We start from the raw sequence: 7,712 nt of genomic DNA, 5'->3' as shown, positions 1-7,712 counted from the left end.
TTGAACAAATCAGAAAGGTAAAGTGACCCAGCCCTTATCCCAAAAAATGATCCTGCTCCCTGGCTGGAGCTTGTAGTACCACTTTATGTCCTGCAGGTGTCACTGTTGCTCAGGTTTAGTAATTATATCATTATTATTTATTTCTATATCGCCATTGATTCCATGGTGCTGTACATACAGGATACAGATATCACTTACAATACACAAACTAACAATGATAGACTGGTACGGAGGGAAGAAGTCCCTGCCTCTGGCGGCTTATTTTCTACAGGAACGGGGGGGGGGGAAGGAGACAGTAGGTTGGGGGGGTTGCAGCAGCTCCAGTGTTGGTGAGGCAGCAGCTCCAGTGTTGGTGAGGCAGCAGCTCCAGTTGTGAGGAGGCAGCGTGGTCATTTCAGGCTGTAGCTTTCTTGAAGAGATGGGTTTTCTGAAGGATCCGAATGCGGCGGATAATCGGACGTGTTGAGGCACAGAATGCCAGAGGACGGGGGATATTCGGGAGAAGTCGTGGAGGCGATTGGGCGAGGAACGAATAAGTGAAGGAGGTCGTGGGAGGACCGGAGGTTACGTGAGAGGAGAGAGGTTATGGGTGGCTTTGTAGGTCAGTGTTAGTAGTATGAACTGGATACGCTTGGCAATTGGGAGCCAGTGAAGGGATTTGCAAAGGCGGGTAGCGGAGGAGTAGCGAGGCGAGAGATGAATTAGTCGCGCAGCAGAGTTGAGGATGGACTGGAGGGGTGCGAGAGTGTTTGCAGGTAGGCCACAGAGGAGGATGTTGCAGTAGTCGAGGCGGGAGATAAGGGCATGCACAAGCAGTTTACTAGATTGAGGGTTGAGGAAAGGACGGATTCTGGAAATATTTTTGAGCTGGAGGCGACAGGAGGTGGCGAGAGCTTGGAGGTGCAGTTTGAAGGACAGGGCAGAGTTAAGGGTTACTCCGAGGGAGCGGATTGCCGGCACAGGGGAAAGTGTGATGTCGTTTATTGTGATAGATCAGGTGGGGAGGATATGTGAGCTGGAGGAAAGATGAGTTAAGATTTGTGCACATTGAGGAGAGAGGAGAAGGAGGAGGATTTGGCTGATAGACGGGAGGAGGTTGGGGAGGAGGTGGGATGGGATTGGGTCAAATGCACAAGTGGTGAGCTGTGATACGGAGAGGAGACGAGTGAGCTCTCATTCAGTGATGTTGGAGAGGGAGGTTATTGGGGAAGGACATTGGTCTGGTATATAAAGGGGTTGTGGTCGAACAATAAAGACTTGCCTTGTCTGGTCGATCTTTTTAAAGTGTGTGGCAAAGTCCTCGGCCGAGATGAGGGAGGCCGGGGGGGAGAAGGGAGTTAAGTGCTGAATAACTATTTGGGGTTGTAGGATGAGGAAGATATGAGGGTTGTGAAGTCGGCCTGTTTGGCAGAGGTGAGGGCTGATTTGAATGCAGTGAAGTCATCTTGCGAATGTGTTTTTCTTCCAACGCCGCTCCTCCACCCTGGACGCTTGCCAAAGCTTCTCAGTGAGGTTGTTGTGCCAGGGTTGTCTATTGATTTGTCGCACTCTGCCATAGACAAGTGGGGCGAGCGAGTCAATAGCTGATGCGAGAGTGGCATTGTAGAAAGCAATTGCACTGTCTGTGTTGTGTAGGGAATTATAGGTGGGTTTACTTGTATTTTGCAAACAGGACCATCCAACCCTTGTAAGAATTAGTATAATGTTCTCATTTACTGACAGCAAGCAGTGATGTTGAAAACCATGAGAAATGGAAACTTGCAGAACTTTGAGACCAGAAAACTCTTGCAGGGCTGGGCGCCCTCTTGTGGCCGTTCCCAGCATTGCTTATATTTCCACAGGCTGGAGTGCAGGCGCCGCACCCCTCTGCATCATCGAAGGCCTGTGGTCAACACTCATCTGGATCATTCACACCAGATAAGGAACCAAATCCCACTTGTTTCTATAAAAGTGAAACCTTTGTAGAATTCACTTCCCGGTGTAGTTAAAGCAGAAGAAAAAAGTCGCACAATACTCAGAACGGGGCGAGCAACTTGTTTGGCTGCTCTAAACATATTAGAAAAAAAAAAAGTCTTTTTTTTTTTCCTCTGCTACAATAGCGCCACCTCAAGCTGTGGGCCAAGTCTAGAATTTCAGGTTCTCCAAATTTAAAGGAAATTTCTCAACAGGTTTTTGAAATCTAAAGTGAAAGTAAAATCCCTGAATCCAGAAATGTTTCACTTACTGGGCTGCTTGCTATAGTTTCCATAAAATCCCAGTTTTTTTTTCAGCTGCAGATCTAGCAGTGCTCTGAATGCTGAGCTCTGTATAACCCCGCCCCCCACCTCTGTACAGTGTACACAGAAAGCAGCCAATCAGTGGAGGGGGCGGGGTTATACAGAGATCATGAATATGGAGGACTACCAAGCAGCAGTTTTACTAGTCCTCTAGTGATAATCTCCTGCTGATAAAACTGTGATTTTTATCAAAAATACAGCAAGCCAGCCAGAAAGTGACATATTGCTGGAATCAGGGTCTCTGCCTCTAAATTATGCTGCTCCTGGATTAGGTGGCAAAAACCTGATGACAGATCCCTCTTAAGTGAGTGAGTAAGGTGACTAAAGACCCCCCTTCCCCCATAATGGCCAATAATGATTACACATTACTACCCCCCCCCGGCCATTGCTGCGGCGTCCGGCTCATCCTCCATTCACGCCTCCTGCTGATCATTGCATTCTCATCTTCGGGATAATGGCACAATCTTACATAGAACACGATGAATCCATCACTTTCCTAAAATTACCCCCGTTTTCTGCACTCTCAGAGCAGCAAGAATACAAAGGCGACAGAAAGCCCCCGAAGATCTCACCACACCGAAACACAAATGAGCTGCTGAGAGGCAAATTAGTTATGAGTCACGGACAGGACAGAGATCTGAGGTTCATGATGTCTCCAGAACGACGCAACCTAAGAAATTAACATTCTCCATTATCAAAAACTGTTTCATCTTATTCCTAAAATCCAAAATTGGTACATGTAAAGCAGCTGTAAAAAATATAATTCCCTATCTGCATAAAAGGAAGTATTATAATATCCATAACCACTATAATACTGCCCCTATCTACAAGAATATAACTACTATAATACTGCCCCTATGTACAAGAATATAACTACTATAATACTGCACCTTATGTACAAGAATATAACTACTATAATACTGCTCCTATGTACAAGAATATAACTACTATAATACTGCCCCTATGTACAAGAATATAACTACTATAATACTGCACCTTATGTACAAGAATATAACTACTATAATACTGCCCCTATGTACAAGAATATAACTACTATAATACTGCTCCTATGTACAAGAATATAACTACTGTAATACTGCTCCTATGTACAAGAATATAACTACTATAATACTGCTCCTATGTACAAGAATATAACTACTGTAATACTGCTCCTATGTACAAGAATATAACTACTGTAATACTGCTCCCTATGTACAAGAATATAACTACTATAATACTGCCCCCTATGTACAAGAATATAACTACTATAAAACTGCTCCTATGTACAATAATATAACTACTATAATACTGCCCCCTATGTACAAGAATATAACTACTATAATACTACCCCCTATGTACAAGAATATAACTACTATAATACTGCTCCTATGTACAAGAATATAACTACTATAATACTGCTCCCTATGTACAAGAATATAACTACTATAATACTGCTCCCCATGTACAAGAATATAACTACTATAATCCTGCTCCTATGTACAATAATATAACTACTATAATACTGCCCCCTATGTACAAGAATATAACTACTATAATACTGCCCCCTATGTACAAGAATATAACTACTATAATACTGCTCCTATGTACAAGAATATAACTACTATAATACTGCCCCCTATGTACAAGAATATTACTATAATACTGCTCCTATGTACAAGAATATAACTACTATAAAACTGCCCCCATGTACAAGAATATAACTACTATAATACTGCTCCCTATGTACAAGAATATAACTACTATAATACTGCTCCTATGTACAAGAATATAACTACTATAATACTGCTCCCTATGTACAAGAATATAACTACTATAATACTGCTCCCTATGTACAAGAATATAACTACTATAATACTGCTCCCTATGTACAAGAATATAATTACTATAATACTGCTCCTATGTACAAGAAAATTATTACTATAATACTGCCCCCATGTACAAGAATATTATTACTATAATACTGCCCTCTATGTACAAGAATATAACTACTATAATACTGCCCCTATGTACAAGAATATAACTACTATAATACTGCTCCCTATGTACAAGAATATAACTACTATAATACTGCTCCTATGTACAAGAATATAACTACTATAATACTGCTCCTATGTACAAGAATATAACTACTATAATACTGCTCCCTATGTACAAGAATATAACTACTATAATACTGCTCCCTATGTACAAGAATATAACTACTATAATACTGCTCCCTATGTACAAGAATATAACTACTATAATACTGCTCCCTATGTACAAGAATATAACTACTATAATACTGCTCCTATGTACAAGAATATAACTACTATAATACTGCTCCTATGTACAAGAATATAACTACTATAATAGTGCTCCCTATGTACAAGAATATAACTACTATAATAGTGCTCCCTATGTACAAGAATATAACTACTATAATAGTGCTCCCTATGTACAAGAATATAACTACTATAATAGTGCTCCTATGTACAAGAATATAACTACAATAATACTGCTCCCTATGTACAAGAATATAACTACTATAATACTGCTCCCTATGTACAAGAATATAACTACTAAAATACTGCTCCCTATGTACAAGAATATAACTACTAAAATACTGCCCCCTATGTACAAGAATATAACTACTATAATACTGCTCCCTATGTACAAGAATATAACTACTATAATACTGCTCCCTATGTACAAGAATATAACTACTATAATACTGCTCCCTATGTACAAGAATATAACTACTATAATACTGCTCCCTATGTACAAGAATATAACTACTATAATACTGCTCCCTATGTACAAGAATATAACTACTATAATACTGCCCCCTATGTACAAGAATATAACTACTATAATACTGCTCCCTATGTACAAGAATATTATTACTATAATACTGCTCCTATGTACAAGAATATAACTACTATAATACTGCCCTCTATGTACAAGAATATAACTACTATAATACTGCCCCCATGTACAAGAATATAACTACTATAATACTGCTCCGATGTACAAGAATATAACTACTGTAACATACCTGGCGGCGTCCTTGCATAGTGGTCCATCTCCCACTGTGCAAGAGCACGCACTTGATCTCCAGTCCAGAATGTCTCTCTGGCTTCCCTCCATACTGTCTGTTTGTGTCTGTTTCTGCTGCTTAAGGGCGGCGCCCAATCACTTCCTGCTTTTTGTACCTGCTGTGGGTCACACCCCTTGTGCGTCCTCAGCCTATTGCTGTCTGTCACCTGGTATATAGCTCTGCTGCTCCCATCTATCCCTGCCTGAGCATAGTGTTTCATTCAGTGTGTGCTTGCACTCTGAAGGTGCCAGGTCCCGTTCTTTGTCTCCTGCCTTGCGGTATCAGTTCCCGTGTCTGAACTGAGTCCTGTCTATGTCTCCTGCCTTGCGGTATCTGTTCCCGTGTCTGAACGGAGTCCTGTCTTTGTCTCCTGCCTTGCGGTATCAGTTCCCGTGTCTGAACTGAGTCCTGTCTATGTCTCCTGCCTTGCGGTATCTGTTCCCGTGTCTGAACTGAGTCCTGTCTATGTCTCCTGCCTTGCGGTATCTGTTCCCGTGTCTGAACTGAGTCCTGTCTTTGTCTCCTGCCTTGCGGCATCAGTTCCCGTGTCTGAACTGAGTCCTGTCTATGTCTCCTGCCTTGCGGTATCAGTTCCCGTGTCTGAACTGAGTCCTGTCTGTGTTCTCTTGTCTGCCTATCCTGGAGGCTGTATTTCCAGGCCTGTCTGAACACGCTCCTAGCCTGTTCCTCCCGCCTTCTAGGGGCCGATTACCTAGACCCGCTCCTGTATCTTGTCTGTCCTGTCTGAACACGCTCCTTGCCTGTTCATCCTGCCTCTCTGGGGGCCGTATTTCCAGACCCGCTCCTGTATTCCGCTGCAGTGTCGGTCTCCTCCGTACACTCAGTTCCAGTCTGAACTCTCTCCTATCCTTTACCTGTTTTGCCTCTATGTCCGTTCCCTTCCTTTTTCTGCAGAGTCTGAACTTGTACCTAACTCCTGCTTGTTGTCTCTGTACTCCCGTTTGTGGTCCACTCGCTACTTCTCTGCAAGTACCCTGTGGGTATCTGGCTCTGCCTTTCCCTTCCTGTCTGTTCCGTGTGAACAGAGCCCTGTCCCCCCTGCTCAGCCTTGCCTGCTCTGACTCCTTTGCTCACCGCTCCGGCGGTTCTAGCCTGCTCTGACTCCTTTGCTCACCGCCCAGGCGGCCTCGTCCTGCTTTACTCTTGTTCACTGCTCCGGCAGTCTCGCTCAGCTCTGACCCTTTGCTCACCGCTCCTGGCGGCCTTGTCCTGCTCTGCTCTTGCTCACCGCTCCAGGCGGTCTTGTCCTGCCCTGTTCTTGCTCATCTCTCTGGGCGGCCTCACTCTGCTGTGTTTGTCCGCCACATCTGTGGTCCTGTTCCTGAGTCCCAGTGTGTACTGGGTCCTATCCCGCCAGTGTCCCTACCTGCTAGTGCCTTCCTTTCTGTACTCTAGCTGTGCTCGCCTGTACCCCTCTGCCTGTATTGTTCCTGAGTCCCAGTGTGTACTGGGTCCTATCCCGCCAGTGTCCCTACCTGCTAGTGCCTTCCTTTCTGTACTCTAGCTGTGCTCGCCTGTACCCCTCTGCCTGTATTGTTCCTGAGTCCCAGTGTGTACTGGGTCCTATCCCGCCTGTGTTCCTACCTGCTAGTGCCTCCCTGTCTGCACTCTAGCTGTGCTTGCCTGTACCCCCCTGCCTGCATACCCACCTGCCTGCATACCAGTCGTGCCTGCCTATACCCACCAGTCTGTGCGCCAGCCTAACCAGTCTGTTCCTGTATTCCCCTGTGTGGGTCAACAGCCGTGTCCGGGGTCTGTCCTGGAGTAGCACCTGGTCCCTCTGCTCGGTTCCTCCTTGGTGCACTGGCGTCGTATGCCGTCATGCGACCCTGGTCGGATCGGGTGAATACCTAGTTACGCCCCTCCAGGCATTCACTCTCCGGCACGGTCCAGTGGAATCACACGCACACGCCGCTCAGCCCGAGCGTGTGCATTACAACTACTATAATGCTTCCCCCATGTACAAGAATATAACTACTATAATACTGCCCCCATGTGCAAGAATATTATTACTATAATACTGCCCTCTATGTACAAGAATATAACTACTATAATACTGCTCCGATGTACAAGAATATAACTACTAAAATGCTGCCCCCATGTACAAGAATATAACTACTATAATACTGCCCCTATGTACAAGAATATAACTACTATAATACTGCCCCCCTGTACAAGAATATAACTACTATAATACTGCTCCCATGTACAAGAATATAACTACTATAATACTGCCCCCATGTACAAGAATATTATTACTATAATACTGCCCTCTATGTACAAGAATATAACTACTACAATACTGCCCCCTATGTACA

Source organism: Phyllobates terribilis, unplaced genomic scaffold (assembly GCF_046119375.1).
Source record: "Phyllobates terribilis strain yellow unplaced genomic scaffold, ASM4611937v1 Scaffold_12__6_contigs__length_324123572, whole genome shotgun sequence".
Classification (NCBI taxonomy): Eukaryota; Metazoa; Chordata; class Amphibia; order Anura; family Dendrobatidae; genus Phyllobates; species Phyllobates terribilis.
This window is presented reverse-complemented; position numbering follows the sequence as displayed.